Raw genomic sequence first — 17,932 nt, forward strand, 5'->3', positions numbered from 1 at the left:
GTGTTTGAGAGCCTCCGTAGCTGGGACACTCCGTAAGGACAAGGCCATGGTTTCCAACCAGGAATGAAGGGCGATCATAGTCTCCATCACCAGTAACTCTAGTTGAAACAGGTTTTGGCTTTAGCCTTTCTTGAAGGACTCTTTAAAATAACTCAGCAGAGTCTACATAACTTAGATTTGTTTGTTTCCAGTGGGATTTCCCGTATCTTGGGGTGATGATTCTGCGGGGGGTTATAGTTTTCTGCATGTGGCCTGTTCCCCAGGTGAGAGTCCTTGTCCCTCGTTGGCATGAAAGGCAGCAGCTGACTGCACTCTGCCAGCTCCTTGAGGCCCCTTGGGCACTTGTGTCCTTGTGCTCAGAGTTGTGGCCTTATGCTGCCTTCCATTGTGCTTTGCTCGGGCGTAGTCATGTGAGCGAATGTCCCTGCCCAGACGACAGGCTCTGCTGGGCAGAGACGCGTGAAGGCAAAGCTCAGCATTCTACAGAGTCTGGGACAGCAGGACCCTCCAGGTTAACCTTCCCTTTGTTAGCGAAGGAGCATGTCTTACTCCATGGGTCACTCGGAAAGAAAGGGGATGACTGCATTGTGGTTCCATAGACCCAGGCCCATCAGAAGGGACAAGGCAGGAATCTGGGGTCATCTGTGGGAGGCTGGGAGGGGCACAGGGGCACTGACATTGGCACCGTTAACCACCCGTGGGTTGAGTAGCACTTCTGCGGGTCCCCGTTGTCTTCCTTTTTGGAAATGTGGAAATGACAAAGCAACGTGCTCTTCTTCAAGCATTTACTGGGAAACATTTGTTGTAATGCTTGGTTCTTCGTGTCTCCAAGGGCTCTGAGAAAGAATATCAGCTGAGTGTCAGCCGTGGCAAGAAAGGAGCCCCACAGCCACTCGTTGGTGAGTGTCAAGGACAATCTAAATGGGAGTGACTGGGTTCAACACTGGAACCCTAAAGTCTCAAAGTATTGGTTGTTTAGTCTTAAGCTTAAATACCCAGAAAAGTAAAAGATCTCATGCAGCGTTCATTCATACATTTAGTAAATAATTACTAGGCACTTCCTCCATCCCAGGGACCTGACAGCATGTCTTTCATTCAGCAGCTAATGGTCTGGTTGGGGAGAAAAAGATGAATTTTTCCTGTCTGCTTTTTCACTTGACATACAGCTTTCTTGACAAATTCTCATTTTTCGTTATGAAATTAAAATGGATTAGGATTTCTTTTGCTCTGTGCAATTATTTTTCATATTTCAGTGCTGAAGACCTCTGTTCCATTTCCTATTTAGGTAACCTCTATTTTGGAAGCATCTTATAAAATCCAGTCCTGCCTCTTAATCCAAGTACAAACATTTATTGAACACCTGCTCTATGGGCAGAACTTTTCTCAGCGTCATAAAGATAATGCGTGAATCACATTCAGAGTCCTGAAGTCCTCCCTGCCTGACCAACCTGTACTTTGCCAGTTTTTAGGTGGAATTTTCTAGCATTTGTTCTTGAGGTTATTGATAAATAGATTATATCTCTCTCAAAATAGTGATCAGAACACGCTAGCTAAGAAAAAATAGTTATTGCATCCGCAAGTTTGTTTCGTGTGGCTACAGACACAGAGAGATTAAAACAAGGGAAGGACAGCACCGTGAGGGGGGTGGTTTCTGTGGGAAATCACGGAGTGGTCCCTTTACCTGAGTTAGCTTTTGTTTTATTTCTTTCAACAATCCTATGAGGCCATTCCTGGTAATTCAGGATGTTTTCAGGGGATCTGAACATTCTAAAATACCAAGTTTTTTTCTATGTAATATACATCCTAGTCTTAGAATACAGGGAGTAACCAAGTATATAGCTGAGGACAAAATCCACCCATTTATGTCATGGGTGTGTTTGTTTGTTTCTTTTTTTCTCTTTCGTTAATATTGACATCTTTGTAAAAGTGTCAGCAAGAAAGTGGGAAAAAGAAAACAAATGCTGGAAATATACTTATTTTAATACAGTGCACTAATTTGGGTAAAACATTGTCCAGATGGTAGATAACGTTTAGGCTTAGAACAGCTCCACTGGTCGTGGCCAGCTCTAAGGGACCCTAAGAGCCGTCACTCACGGTGGCCCCTTAGCCATTCTGAATTCTCACTCATGGATTAACTCCTGGTCATCCTGATGATTTGATTTTATTGTCTCACTGTCATGGAAGCTTCTGTTGCCCTAAAAAGATGAAATTGTTATAATTTTGTTCTGAATGAAGCATGCCAGACACAAAGGAAAAGCTAGAGCTCACCGAGTTACATGCAGTGATCAATCAGAAGTGGCAGAAAGGGAACTTTTACTCTATACTTAAAATCTGAAATCCACGTCACAGCACGTCATCTACAGAGAGGAAGCAATTTAAAGCATGAAAGTGCAAAACAAGTCCCTTGGCAGGCAGCTCCCGTTGACGGCTGTGGTTCTCCATCATAAACACTGTTTCGCACGTTCCTTGCGGGCTGCCAATGTCCTGCAGCCTTCCCTCTGCTGGTCCCTCTGAGGACCCCCAGGAGGGCAGCCGTGGGAGGGAAGGTCCATGGCAAAGGCCCGCTGCTCTCGGGGAGCCCTGGACACAGAACTGACAAAGGGAAGTGAAATCTCTAGTAAACCGACACCACGTGAGAGGATGGTGATCACAGTGATTCTTGACATGCATAGTCCAATTATTCAAGGAATACCAACCATCAATGGTTATTGCTGTGTTTTCTTTTACCCTCTTAAGTCTGTGTGATAGAGAGGGTAAGTGTTTAAGATGATGAATGTCAGGCTAGAGGGGTCAAGTAATGTGCCTAAGATATAAAAGTCTAGTCATTGTCAAGGCAGAACCTGACGGCCTTAAATATTCTCAGATGGAAGCACAGCCACAGTCACCGCCGTGCAGTGCACATGGCGTCCAAGTGAGGCAACACGTTGGCATTTTTCTCCCTTTACTTTTTAAAAGTCTTCTGCTTGCGCACCTGCTTGATGCAGGGTCTCCCCAGCGAGAGTGCACACGCTGCTCACTCGTTCCAGAAGCCCCAGGAGTGCAGCCTGCTCTCGTGTGGTGCACGTGCTCAGGGTGTGGTAGGTTTGATCACACCCATCCCCACCTGCGTGATCTCTATTTCGACTTTTCTCTACGTAGGGCATGAACATCCGTACAGCATTGCGCTAGACTGTCTTCAGGCCGCTGTGCTCCTGCCACAGGGACCAGGGAAGGCGAACTCTCCTTCCTTCCCGGAGCGGCCGTCCGCAGACGTCCAGGCCCGCTTCGTGCTGAAGCTCAGGCACTCAGCCAGACAGAGGCGCAGTGAGTCCCTTCCCTTCCTCCAGGTGCCTGCTCTGAGCTCACGTCTCCATTCCTGAAAAACACGCATGACACAGAGCTATTCTCCGTGGAGGGGGAGGAGGAGAGTCAGGCAGGCACCCAATACCTGCCCAGAGTCAGGCTCAGAGGAACCTCAAAGGGCTGAAGTCAAGACCTAACTCGCTTCTGGGAAGATTTTGGCATTCCTTTAGGCAGGTGGATGCTCTCTTCTCTGTACCCCCGGAGCGCTGTGCACGTAGAACCACGGTGTGCACTCTGCGGGTCTGGGTGCAGCGCGGTTGCTGAAGGCCTGGGAACTCGCACCGTCCCCATCCCAGGCTTCGCTCAGTGTCTGGGACACAGAAGGTGGTGATCCAATGACCGCACGACTTAGACACACCCAGAATAAAAGGTCTTGATCGGAGCAGGGTTGTGGAACTGGATTGGAATCTCTTCTGTGCTGGGGCTGAAGTGCCCTTGAGGTCCTGGCTTAAATTAAGCTCTCAATGCTACCCCCTCCCCAAGGCCAGCTTCCTTGACAAGTGTGCGTCAGATCCAGGTGTAGGCTGGACCTGGCCTGAATGTTTATGGCTGGGGTTTAATTTAATGTTCCTTCTCACCATTTTTTCCGTACCATCAGAGGATTCTCCCGTTGCTACTGCTTTCTCTGGAGAAAATGTCTTACTAATTTGGGACACATTTTGGCAAGAATAGAATTTCTACTTGAAGTCTTTTTATTGTTGTGACTGTCAGTCCATAAGCACAAAGTTTCAAAACTTTAATGTTTTAACATTCATACCCTAATTCACGCACGAGCAAACCACTTACCCAAACCTTTCCAGGACTGTTGAAGGAAGGCTAGGTTTCTATTTCATCCCCCCATATTTTTCATCGCAATAACATATGTTTTCACTGTTTACAGAAGCAACATGAACTCTTGTACCAAATAATGTACATTTCAAAAGGTGCAGCTGAGCCTGAAAATATTTTTTCAGAAAGCACAGGACCCAGTGTCTCCTTTGCTCTCTGGCTTTGTTCATAGAGCAGCTGGATACACAGCTTCATGTCAAGGGATAGAGCGTCCTTTTTAAGAGCATTCTTTTACGAAAGCTAAATAACAGAACACATTTGGATAGTTTTAGAAGCAATAAAATCAGATTCAGAAGAGGGAAACCAGGTTGCATACAACAACTCAGCCTCCATATTCACGTGGATTATATTCAGCATTTGTACGTGTTGACATCCAGAAATATCCTTGTGGATTTAAGAATGTGTTTGTTGTCATCCTTACGTCGTTAGGAAACGGTAGGGGTATGAATGTCAGGTAGAGTGGTAGCCTCCTTGGTGACCGCACACCTCCTGGAACCCACTAAGCCAGATGGGGAATGGGGCGAGGTCTGCTCTGTGGGGGGGAGACTGGTGTCCAGGGTGTCTTAGGCCATCTGAGTGAGGAATAAAATCACTTTTATCAAGAATGCTATGATCCACGCTTTGTGCTGAGTATTATGTTACATTACTCAGTCCAGTGAGGCACAGATAGTATGATTAGTGACACAGTTGGGCAAACTGAAGCTCAGACAGGTTTGAGTCACTTGTCCAGCTGAGTAGCACAGCAGGAGTCTGTCTTGGCCTCTCTGACCCAGCGCCACGAGTGTCGCCCCAGGCAGATGCACATGGCGATGCACCCAATGTCCCGGAAAAGCCACGTGGACAGGAGTTGAAGGACATTTGGTGAAATGTTGCTCCTGTGTTTATCCTTCTACAACTTGGCTCCTCTGTTGACTTTTAGTATTTGGTACAAGTAGGTTATTTAAGACAACATTAAGGTACCTTCTTAGGAAAGCATTCACAGCTGAACAGCAGAAACTTTGAACTCAACTTTTTCTTGCTGATCACCTTCTCTTTGAAAAATTCTTCTTTCTCAGCATTCCTTTGGCAGGGCTGTTGGGTAGATAGAAATCATCTTTGGGTAGGTGGCCGGGTGTCACAAGGCACAAGTCCACCTGGGATCTTACCGTACAACCAAGGCTGACTAGAGAACAGGGAGTCGAGTCATGCATGGAGCTGCCTGAGAGCTGCAGCCTCCACAGTGAAGGGGCCAGAGGCCCGCTGAGAAGTGGGGCCAGGCAGGTCATGTCATGCTGGGCAGATAGATCCCTCTGATGGGAGAGAGTTGACCACCGTTGGGCACTCCGAAAGCCAAATAGGAGATGTGAGTGGCAGGGGACTCATAGATGATTATTAAACTCTGCTTGATTTGAATACCAATATTTTTAGCTTTTAAAGTGGGATCTGGCACCTGAACCCACTGATGATACTTAACACAGAAATCTCGTACAACTAGATAGTAAATAGCTCACGATGCAATGCACCAGACAGCAGACAGCACCGTCTGAGGAGTGTTACCACTGGAAGAATGGAACCTCTGTCTGATCAAGCCTCTAGGTTTAACTACCAGTTGACAAGGTGTAGGGAAGGGGAACACGCTAACACCACGAGGATGCAGTTAGCCAATGTCAGAATGTGGGAGATTCTACACAACAAATGCTTCGGTTTCTCTTTCTTCTCCCCATCACAACAGACATGCTATCCAATGGCAACGGTGGGAGTAAGGTTAGTGAATTTAACTGCTGCATCTACTGATCTCACTTCTTGCCTCCTTATTCAGACCAGGAGGCAGGTCCAAGCAGACGCTCTGTCATGAGCTGGGCCTTTTGCTGGGGCTCCCGCCCTTCCCAGGACGAGCCGCGCATGGCTCCACCAGCCCCAGCTCCACCAGCCCCACCAGCCCCAGCTCCACCAGCCCCGGCCCCGAAGCCGGGACAGCTCTTCGGAATTCCGCTCACGGAGCTCTGTGAGGATGGCAGCCTGCCCAGCACTCTTCTGGTAGGTCTGCTTTGGGGGGTCTGTGAGTCCTTTTGAGGAGACAGAACTCTGGGGGGCAAGTGCTGTCATCCCAATCTGTGTGCATGAGACACATGCAATCATGAGACAGCCCCTAGCTTTGGCTGGGAAGCTTTGTCAATGGTACTTCCAAGAATAAAGATCTCATTTAGGCATTGAAGAAGCACGAGGCAAACACAGCAGGAAGAGATGGTCTTTTCCTGGTTCCAGAGAGGGCAGGTGCCCTGGCTCAGCTGCGTCAGGGTGGGCTCAGTGTGTGACGCTCCGAGAGTCCAGCTCCTCCCGTCCCCTTTCAGCTTCTGCTTTGACCCCACACCAGGCTCGAGTCTCCTTTAGTCGTGTCTTCATCGGAGGCCACTCAGCCTCATGACTCACAATATCCCACGTGTATTTGATTTGTATTCCAAGGACTTAAGCATAAAAGCTGCTCCTTGGGCCTGTGTGAATCTGTTAATCCTAACACAATGTTTCAGATTGAAGCCACACAGTTTGGGCTGTGTTATTTCAAATTAGTGTATACAGTTGTCAGTGGTGACACTTACTGCGTGTCCAGTATCTCTCCAATCACCGCACAAGATGTCGGGAATTTTATACTAGATGTGAAAAGATTGTATCCTTTTGGGTGCACGCTAGATACTACCCCAGCCCTGCACCTGTCACTGCCAGTAGGCAGCTGTGACCGTCATCCCCACTTCACTCATGAAATAAAGCCCCAGTAAGAATGTCCTATGCCCGCGTCACACAGCAAATAAGTGGCATCATAGGTCATAAATCCCTCCGGTCCCCTGACTGTGACGCCTGGTCTGTGTCCACACTGCAAGCAAAGGACGTGAGGACAGGGCAGAGAGAAGTGAGAGCTGGCAGGGAGAGAACGTGCTCACAGAAGCTTCCTCGTGGGGGAGGCAGGTCTTCAGCCTGGTTCCAGCAGAGCCTGGGAAGTGCAGGAAGGAGGAACGGGGCAGGCAGTCGCCCAGGGGAATGAACAGATGGGACGAGTGTGGCAGGAAGGGTTCCCTGCGTGGGGAAGAACGCCCGTGTGAGGAAACAGCCAGGAGAGGACGGTGAAGTGGGAGAGGGCGGCTCAGCAGAGGTCTTGAAGCAGAGGACTTTGATGTCACAGCGTCGATTCACTGACAAGAAACATCTGGTTAGAATGTTCAGTGTTTGGCTACAGAGTGCATTGATGGGTAGAAAATATATTGACACCGAAAAGCAAAACAAAATTCAAAATAGACTTCATTCCTTCAGCCTCGGCACTGTGCCCACAACCTTGCACAGCGCGGCTCTGTGCTCAGAAAGGCCGCAGCTCGTCCTCTGGGCGCGGGCATCTGACACGCCGTGGACTTTTCCTTCCTTTTCTTCCCGTAGGATGTGCTGTCCTTTATCAATGACAAAGGGCCGCCCGTGGAGGGCGTCTTCCGGATACCGCCCAGTACAAAATCATGTCGAGCCCTGAAGGAAAAACTAGATTCTGGAGGCAAATTAGACTGGGACAGTGAGTCCGTTCACGTGGTGGCATCTGTCTTAAAGGTGGGTAACGTTCTAGCGTCATCCACTCACAGCGCAGCTCTGATGCTATACGATTGGCTCCTTCACCACGATCGCCCAAGAACAACAATAGCTGTGACAGAGAATCTGAAACACTGGAAAACGCATCTCAAAGTCACAATTTCAGGAAATTAGTTTCCTTGATTGTTAAAAAGCCCCGTACGTTAGATGTGCTTTCCTTTCTCATCACACCCCCCCCCTTCTTCACTCCTGAACACTCATACAAAATGATAATAATGATAATTAGTAATAATAAGGAATTTTAAAATACACACTTACACATACAGAGTGTTCACCGAATCCAGCATCCTGCATTTGATGACTTCCCACTGCCCTCCTGATGAAGGAAACATTCCCAAAAGTAAATTCTTACAAAACTAAGGAAAATAGTTCTAATAGTTACAGAAGTTTTCCATAGTCAGCCAACATTTACCTCATGATGAATCAAAAGAAAATGCTCACGGGGGTCACCAAAAGCTCCGTTCGTTTCTCATCGTTCCTTCTCCGCTGTCTTAAAGCCTTTACTTTAAAAGTGAGGTAGGAATGACTCCACTGGTTCGTGGCTTCTGTCACCTTCTCGCCCTTTGGCATCCTTTGTTAATATTTGTTTTGCTGAACCCACCACCCACAGTGACAGTTATACAGCAACCAGCTCCTACCACAGTCCTACCACAGGCCTCCTAGAAATCTGACTTTTAAAATGTTTGGAATTCCGAAAATCCAATCAATTTATAGGAAAAGCAGGTAAGTTTTGAATGGATACCACTAAATCACAAGGATCCAGGTACATTTCCATAAGGGGAAATAATGGAACAGAAAAAGAATTTAATAAATCCATCTTGATTCCTGTTGACAGCTCTGAACAAAAATATGGTAAGGTGGTAACCACTACTAACGGGTTTTTAAAATTGTCTTCGAATCTCAGTTACACTTGGTCTTGATATTACCATAGATAACTGGAGTGTTGGCCTAAACCAGAAAACAAAACATGCTCAGCCCCGCATTGTGTTTGCCATTTGAGCTGTCTATGAGCAGAGGTCAAACAGCAAATGCCCTTGGCGTCCTCTGCTTGGGTCATGCTCTGGCTTCGCCACGCAGCTCCCCCGATGGACTCTGCAGCTCAGGGTCCAGGAAACCAGAGAGGAGACACGTGCTCTGAGTGCCTGCAAGTTCCGTACACATGAGGCCAACGTGTTCCTCACCCTCCCAGGCTCCCAGAGTCATCCAGAGTCTCTCCAGACACACTGGGACCACCCCATGGGAAACACAGTGAAAATCCCTAAGTACCATGGGCGGGTTTTGTACACCAGTGACATAGCAAAGGTGTACAAGGACTGAGACTTTGTCCATTTTCTTCTAGCACAAACAGCAGCTCCATAAATATTAGAACGAGTGAACCATTCCTGCACTATAGTCACGATAGCTGCCTAGAGGCATTTCCTGAACTAGTTACTGTTGAGAGGAATCTTGGGCTATTTAGTGAGACCAGTGCAAACAAGGTCTGCCTTTTAAGCTAGCAAGGTGCTATGACAACCTTCCCTCATTCTTGCACCCCCCAAATTAAAAGCTTCCTAACTTTTCAAAGGCCAAATTTTGTAGTGTTAAGACTTGTTTATCAGCCATAGAAAGTGACAGATTCTCCAGGCCACCACAGGGGAAGGTTGCGTCTGCATGCCTCTAGCTCTGGCACTCAGAGACCCGAAGTCGGGAGTGATCTCAGTTTTGATGAGGCTTCCTTTGTGTGCCTGGGGTGTGTGTTCCAACCCAAGGGGTCGTTAAGGAGTAACATGAAGTTACCCATTCACTGGGGCTTTGTGTATGTAGCCAGCAACTTTATACTTACAAGTTTAAAGAGCTGATTTTTGTATACAGTTAAAAGAAATGAAGAATGAAGCTATAATATTAGAAATATTTTCTCTCGAGGAGCTCACTTAGCCCAAGTCAGAAGTCCCCGTCCTCTCATAACATTTGTGCTTGAGCGCATGGGTGTGTGTTTAGCTCATTTGTCTCAGAAATATTCTTGCTAGAAATTAAAGGCACTGTGTCTAAATAAACAAGCAAAATGTGTATGTTTATTTCTTTTCATGAAATAATAGCTTTAAGGATGATTTATCGCCAGGCCTTGTCAGTTGGTACTAGTTTGCTAAAATGTACATGAGGAATTTTCAGAGGCTGGGAGGAAACTCCATCTTCATTCCCAGCACTGCCCAGACTCTCCTTTGATGCTTCTACTTTGAGCTGCAAAAAATCCAAGCCTGTGCCTCTGGGTGTGCACGTCAGCAGAGAGTTGGAGCCCGCCTCTGTGTAGGTCGCAGGGTAGCTGGGGAACAAAGTAAAATACATCTTGGAATGCTGAAAAATAAATTTTGCAATTAAAAATTTTCAATTAAAATTTTTTTCAATTAGATGTTTCCTCTGTAATTTCCCCAACGTATATTTGTCATACGAATAATACTTTTTTAAATCTATGTAAGGATTTCCTTCGTAATATCCAAGGGAGCGTATTTTCATCCCATCTCTATGATAAATGGCTGGGTGTTATGGATCACGAGGACGAGGAGGAGAGAATAACTGCGATCCAGAGGTAATGATGCTGCTCTACTTACAACACTACGACCCGAGTGTTCCTTAACACACATCAGCTTGCATTTTACAGTTGTGTTCACTAAAATGGCGACCAACACCAAAGGGTTCCATTTGGTCCCACACACAGAGGCCAGTTTAAAAATAGAGGTATATGTTAGTATGTGTCTTGCTTTTCTCCTACTATGAATATGGAATCCTTGGTAATTGTACATTCTGAATATATGGCATTGACAGGAGATGAAATCCATTGCTCCAAGAAAAATGATAAAGGACCGATCTGGCAGCGGTATGATCTTAACTGTGTGAAACAGTGACCTAGCCAGAGACGTTCGTATCTCATGCAGGAATTGCATTCAGTGAAACATTTTTGTATGCATCTGTGCCTGGGATGAGTATCTTAGATAACAGATAAGCACTGGGCTCTTAGCACAAGACAGCATTCCTGTATTGCCACCTTAAAAAATGAAGTTTTTAAGATTCATTGTGGTTTAATTTCATCACTAAACCCTTAGTTGAGCACACATTGAAATGTTATATGAGTTTTAAATATATTTATATGAGATATTAATAAAGTTTGTCCAAGTGAAAACACATTGTAGTGGTTTCAGGGAAATATCTTCAGCAGTGTTTTTAAGACCTATTTCTCCATTCTTTTGTATTTTCATTGGGTTGTATAAATGGCATACAAAAAATGTACTCTGTTTCCTTCTCTGTCTTTACAACTTCTTAGGTAAAATTACACGCTTTAAGTGTGCGTTTTTCTGTGTTAGCCTTTTAGAACAGCTGCCGAGAGAGAACATCGTCCTTTTGAGACACCTGTTTGGAGCGCTGCACAGAATTGAAAAGCGTTGCACTTGCAATCTCATGACGCCGTATAACCTCGCAGTCTGTGTAGCCCCAAACCTCCTGTGGCCGGCTGAGTCCTGCGGCTCTGAATCCCAAGAGGAAGTTGCAAAAAAGGTAACGAGATCTCTCACGTTCATGCCCCAGGGAGCAGAGTCCCCACTTGGAACAGGAAATTCAGGAGAACAACTCTGACAGACGTTGGTTTTGTTTTTAAAGTGCACACTTTAATTACACTCCTCCGGAGTGACAGAGCCATTTATCCTTTGCTTGGGGTGGAGGTGGTGTGGGAAGGTGGGCTCAGCAGGAAATTAGGAGCAGCGAGTCATTTATTCTTTGCCATCCTGGAGACAGAGCACTAGACTGACTGAACCATAGAGATAAGAAATGGGTGTGATACGACAGAAAAGAAATTGGGGCTTCAGAATTCGACAAACCAAGGTTCAACTCTTGGTCTCAGCCCTGAGGGATGTGGAACCGTGGACAAAGATTCCCAGCCACGGTTCCTCCTCTAAACCATGGCAGTGTTGGCCACGCCCAGCTCCTCTGGTCATGACCGACACTGCCCAGATGGTCTGGGTGACAGGAGCACCCGTGGCTCCACATGTTGCTGTCCCCTGTCAGTTGTGGCTCACAGTTGACATTGAGAGAAATACGTGGCTGCTCTTTGGTCTCTGCTACTGCAATGAGAAAACTCGGGAAAGATTCCAGAACATCCCCATGGAGCTGCAGTGTGCCTAAATAAGATGGCGGCTCTTCCCCAGCTCACCCAGAGAGCCGTCCTGAGGCAGGGCGGTGCCTGGGCAGGGCCTCCCGCTAGACAAGAAGACCTTCTCTCTTTAGCCACCTCCTTCCTGCACAAATGACCACAGAGCAGCTCTGCTTCCCAAGTTCATGATATCTCACTTAAGAAGTGAACTTCACAACTTTTCGTCTATTTGGTTGCTTTATCAATTTTAGTTAGAGAATATATGTCTTCCCCCCAAACATCCTATGTGAGTTACTTGAAAATTGTCCTACTTTTAAAGATGTGGCCATTGATATGAAAATGTTAGCTGTTGAGCTAGACCACAAGTTATAACTCTAGTCCACTGATGATGAGTATTTTAAGATCTGTGCCCCAAATACTCATTCAAGCATCATGTTTGTTTCTGTGAGAAAACAAATTCAGATGTTTTTACATCAACTCTGATTTTTTTCTCAGAATTCTGAATTTCATGTTTTGTGTAAGCTCCAAGATTCGTGTATGAAATGTGATTTATGACTACGCCAAATGAAAAAGAGCCCCCTGTTTTTGCCCTTTGTGTTACAGATTTCTCTTATACAATTTGTCATTGAAAACTCCCTCCGGGTGTTTGGAGCGGACATCGCGTGCCTCTTGAGAAACAGCTCAGTGAGTTGTGACGCCAGGGAGACGACATCAGGTACCTTCACTAATGTGACTGGCTTTGGTGACAGACAGACAGCGGGGCTGCCAGGGACCTTAGGAGAGATGCTCAAGCGGTGGCTGTCTGGAGCCGAGGGCCTGGCACCCCCCAAGGGTGGGGACAGGACCCTGGACAGCGTCCATCCTTCTTCACAGCATTGGCTCACGGGTCAGGGGAGGTTTTCCAGTATGGCGAGACCAAAGACAGGATAAGACAAGGTTCTTGACTTCAAAAAGTTGCTGGTGCAAATCATACCATCGAGAGACATCACGGTGTGACCCAGTGTTTGACACTTTCTCAAAGAGAACTTGAAGTGGAACCTCATGTAGCTGTAATAGGGCCACTGTGGGTGCAGCTGGCGTGGGGGGCCTGTTCTGTTTCTCTTCCCTCTCCCCGCTCAGCGGTCCCTCAGACCCCACGGCGTTACAGTGCTCTCTGAAATGGTTAGAAAAGAGCCGGCGTCATTGAGAAAAAAGGATTCAAGCAGTCTTTCCCAGTGTAGACTGCTGTGCCCCCGTTCCCCAGCTGTGTTCTCTTTGGCTGACTATTCTAGCTCAGCCCGTTTCCACATCTCTAAAATATGGTTCAAAATAATATCTATTTTAAGGATTAAATAAGATAACGATGTAAAATAAATTTGGAAAAAAAAAATTAAAAGGGCTAGAAAAGGTTTCCCTGAGACTAGAGCTGGTATTCATTGGACTTGGCTAATCACAGCTCACTGCCAGCAAGCGGTTTAATAGGGCAGAGTTTAGACCCAGAACCTGGGGCTGTGTGTCACAAGTCCCTTCATGTTTCTGCCATTTCCTATTTTTATGACATTTACACGTCATTGCTTTGAGGACATCTTTAGGAAAATTGATTTCATCAGAAACTGAGATGAGTCTAATACCTGAGAATGTTTACACCAAGACTTTTTGTTTTTCATTCAACAGTGAAAGCAGAACAACATCTTGAAGGCTCTGAGAAATCCGACACAGTAGCAGCCACAGTGAATGACGAAAAGGCACAAGTGTGTGACGAGGCTGCCGAGACAGTGGCAGCCACAGTGATTGAGGAAGACGCACAAGTGTGTGACGAAGCTGCCGACACAGTAGCAGCCACAGTGAATGACGAAAAGGCACAAGTGTGTGACGAGGCCGCCGAGACAGTGGCAGCCACAGTGATTGAGGAAGACGCACAAGTGTGTGACGAAGCTGCCGACACAGTAGCAGCCACAGTGAATGACGAAAAGGCACAAGTGTGTGACGAGGCTGCCGAGACAGTGGCAACCACAGTGATTTTTCCATTAGATTGAATTCTGCAATCTTTGTTTTTTTGTTGTTTACTTCTCTTTGCTTTACATCTCTTTTTATCTCTAGTTTCCTAATGTGAAAGCTTATGTTATCAGATTCACTTCTTTCTTATTCTTTACACAGATTTAGGAATTTAATTAGTGCCACTGATGTGTATATTTAATAATTAAAATGATGATGTATATATTTCACCACAATATTTTGTTGGCAATCCAGCAGAAGTGATGATAACTGCAGTGGCAGGATATGCAGCTGCACAGAAGCTAAATGACCTTGTAACGTGTCACGAAATAAGTGTGTATTGCCTGGGGTTCCAAATGAGCCAGAGGAGTGCAGAGGCCTGGTCTTTGAATAATGACGTGGATTTTCATATTAGCCTGTGTGTAGAATGACCATTTCACCTTGCTCAGGTAGCCCTAGAAGGAAAGCGAAGGCTCTGTTTCACCTTTCCCACTCCTCTCCTTTGCCTCCCTTCACCGTCAAGGACAGCCCAGCCGCAGCCCAGTCTGTGCCGTTAACCACACACCTGCACACACTGCAGCCCCGTGTCCACACCACGCCAGGCCCCCTAAGTGAGTCTTCAGCAACACCCATGTGTTGACAGTTCCTCTGTGTTTCCCCAACGTCCCCAGAGGTTGTGGTGGAAGAGGTGGGCAGTGTGAAATAAGAGCCCCTGTCTTATGTGAAGGTAAGGTTGTCTTTCCTTGTCAGGGACAGAAATGCTTTTTCTTGGTTTCTTTTTCCACTTGAATTAAGACATGAAAGTCTGACCATGTCCATTATAAATTATAGATAGAATTTCTTGGTGGGGGGAATGTCTAGTGAGAGTTTATTACCAGCTGGACCTGATTGAAGATGGCATTTATAAATGACAACATCAGTTACAAACTGCATGGTAGCGAGCATTTTCCTCAGTAGTAATTTTCCTTCTTGAAAAAGAATTTTGCATTTACCAAAATGGACTTCAGAAATCTTTCCTGAAAGTCTTCTGCTTTTGCAGCAGCATCTTCTGTGCTTTATTCTGGGGCCATTGCCTCAATCACTGTTTGCCATCTGGTTTTCTGATGTTAGCAAGCAAGCAAAAGGCTTCTGCCAGCAGAAGACAGCAAGGCCTGATCCTCATAGTGTTTTCCTTTGTCTACTTGCAGGTGGACTCCAGGGCAAATATAAACAGTACATATTCTGGGGTCAATCTCTGGCCGTGGAAAAATCTAAGTGATGAGAAAAGTGGGACTAGCTTGCTATTGTCTGTAGAGTCACCTCGTTCCGGCTCCCTGCTGGAGACAAGGACTGGGGGTGGAGCAGGAAACTGATGGTCCAGCAAAGAACTGTGACCCTCGACTAGAGTCCCTGCAACACCTGAGTTATTAGCTGGCATGGGCACGTGTGCATGAGGGTTGGGAGGCACCGAGGGGTGAGCCTGTGTGCACTAGTGTGGTTGTGAGTGTGTGTATGTCCCAGGATCTGCACCTCCATGCACAGCACAGTGCAAGGGTCACTTTTTTCTGACATTACTATTCCCTGCCTCACCCACAATTTCACTAACGTAAATCCAACCACCCCAACCTCCTGTTCAAACTGTTCATTTATTCTTTAAATGACAGAGTGGCTTCTGTAAGCTGCTACCTTCAAACGCTTAGGAAATAGAGAATCTGCACCCAGACCTCCTCCCGTCAGGTGAGTGCCCCGGGGTCCCTCTTCAATTGACCCATCAAAGCAGCAAGATGTTTAACGTTGACAATAGATTCACAATTTCATTTAAGCAAAGATGATTTACAATTTCGTTCTGATGCCTGTACAGAATACCTTCGCTGAAGATTACACAGGATATCAGATGTTTAGAACAGGCTGCCTTCTCTTGCACAGAATTAAACTAGATTACACCTTTACGCAATTAATTCCAAAGCCTTCTGGTCCACAGTGCCAACAATTAGGGATTTCTAACAGAGATTTTTCTGGGCATATTTTTCATGTTAGCCTTGGTGACTCCTTTTCCTAAAATTGGTGCGTGGGAAAATGGGATCAGCAATTTTAAGAAAATTAAAAAAACCAAAAGGAAGAGGTGGGGAAGAAGACCAAACGCAGGGTTTTTCTTCTTGGATTTATATACTTTGCAAAGACATTAATAAATATGCCAAATACAGTCCATTGTGGCAGTATGGCTACATTGGAGGCCCAGGCTTTTTATATCATACATTGGCCGGTGTCGTTGCCCCTTGTCTGACATTTCTACTTCGTAACAGACATTTCAAGTCAAATTTTCCCCCTTTCTCCTTTTTTCTCAGCACCAAAGACACGTGTGCTGTTAAAAGAAACTGCTAGAGCCTCGTCTGATGACCACGTCCCAGCATGGAAAAGGCTGTCCCTGAAGGGCTTTCCGGGGTGTCCCAGGCCTGTGGTCCCGCAGAGTAAAAGGGGGTGTGTCCTCCGTACATTCATCCCACTTCCCGCAGCTCCGTGACCGCCTTTCTCTGGGCGTCCAGATCTCAGGCCACCGGCCGCTTTCTTGCGTTGTGTCACCACAAGGGGGTGGCGGTGGGGGTGGCAAGAGCACAGCTGAACCCCCCAGCCCCGCTCCACTAAACAGCCCTTCCTCCTCCACCGAGGGGCGCCTCTGCCTTGGGGGTCTCAGCACTAATACTGACCTCCCCGCTCGCACCGTCCTATCACACACGCCAAGAAGCAAGGGGGGGGGGGGGAGGGCAAACCCAGAATTAGGGGGCAGCGAGGGAGGCAGGCGGCATCTGGGGTGCCCTGGGAAGAAGAGTCGTCCCAAGAGGTCCCAAGGGGGTGCAGCCGCCCCCAAAGCTCCGGCCCAGCCAGGGAGCGAACTGGGCCGAGCCACAGCGGCGGGGGGTGGGGGGGGACCCACCAGCGGCTTCAGGTCCCCCTCCCGGAGCTCCCTGTGACTGTACCGCCGCCACCACCCCCGGGGAGGGGCAGGAGCTGCCGTCGGGGCGGCTATCCCTGCCCCAGGTGCCGCTGGCCGCCGCCTCACCGCTGTCACCGCGGTCACCGCCGAGCCAGGTCGCACCGCAGGGCCTCCAGCACCGGCCCCCGCAGCGCCGCCCGCCACGCGACCACAGCCGCCCCGCAGGGAGCCCGGGTAGCGTCGTCCTCTGCGGGGCCGCGGCTGCGGGCTCCGGCTCCCGCCTCCGCTCCCCGCCGCCCGCGTGAGCAGCGCCGCCACCCGGGCCTCTCTCCTGGAAACGTCCAAGGCCCGGACGCGTCCGTCCCCCTGAGAACAGAGTCTGTCTCCGGGAAGCTGCTGGCCAAGCTGTCGGCCCCACAGGGGGGAGAGAAAATGAATCCCTCTCCCCGGGCCACCCCCAGCTGCTTTATTAGGGTGGGGGACACTGTGTCTTCACAGCGGCCGACTGGGCAGTGGGGCCTCGGCACTGTCACCTATTGGGGTGGGGACTCAGGGTGGGGTCGCTGGGGGCCACAGCCCTCCCTGCCTCTGGCTCTTCCCTGGGGGTCTAAAGAACGAAAAGGGGAAAACAAACTGAACGTGGGAGGCTGTCTGTGATGGTCACAGAACAGGGACACTTGTAAGCTCTGTGCTGTCCCCGCTAAGGGTCCGGTGCTGATGGAGCCAGTAGCCACCGGAAACAGCAAAGTCGCTGCAGAGGAGCCCGTCGGACCTGAGAGGAGACTGAGCGCTCTCTCTTTTTAACTTCCTTCCCTCGTGCGAGAGATTGACGGGATTTTTCCTTTCTGTGAGCTCGGGAAGGACCCTCAGTGAGGGGCAAAACAGGTTGGCTCTGGGGGCAGCAGGCTCGCCTTGGAATTCCGGTTCTGTCACTTGTCCTTCCTCACCCCCTCCCGGCCTGCCCTGTCTTGGCTTCCAATGTCCTTTACGTCTCTTTGTTTCCATATGTTTCCATTGTTTAGCTCCCAACTCTCAGTGAGTGTGCGGGGTTTGTTTTACTCTATGACTGTGCCTTACAGAAGCAGCGTGGGAGGGAGGGACGGAGGGCTCTTCTGTGGCTCAGGGACAAATTTTGTCCTAAGTCCCTTAGAGTTTGT

This window comes from Eulemur rufifrons, chromosome 12 (assembly GCF_041146395.1).
Source record: "Eulemur rufifrons isolate Redbay chromosome 12, OSU_ERuf_1, whole genome shotgun sequence".
Classification (NCBI taxonomy): Eukaryota; Metazoa; Chordata; class Mammalia; order Primates; family Lemuridae; genus Eulemur; species Eulemur rufifrons.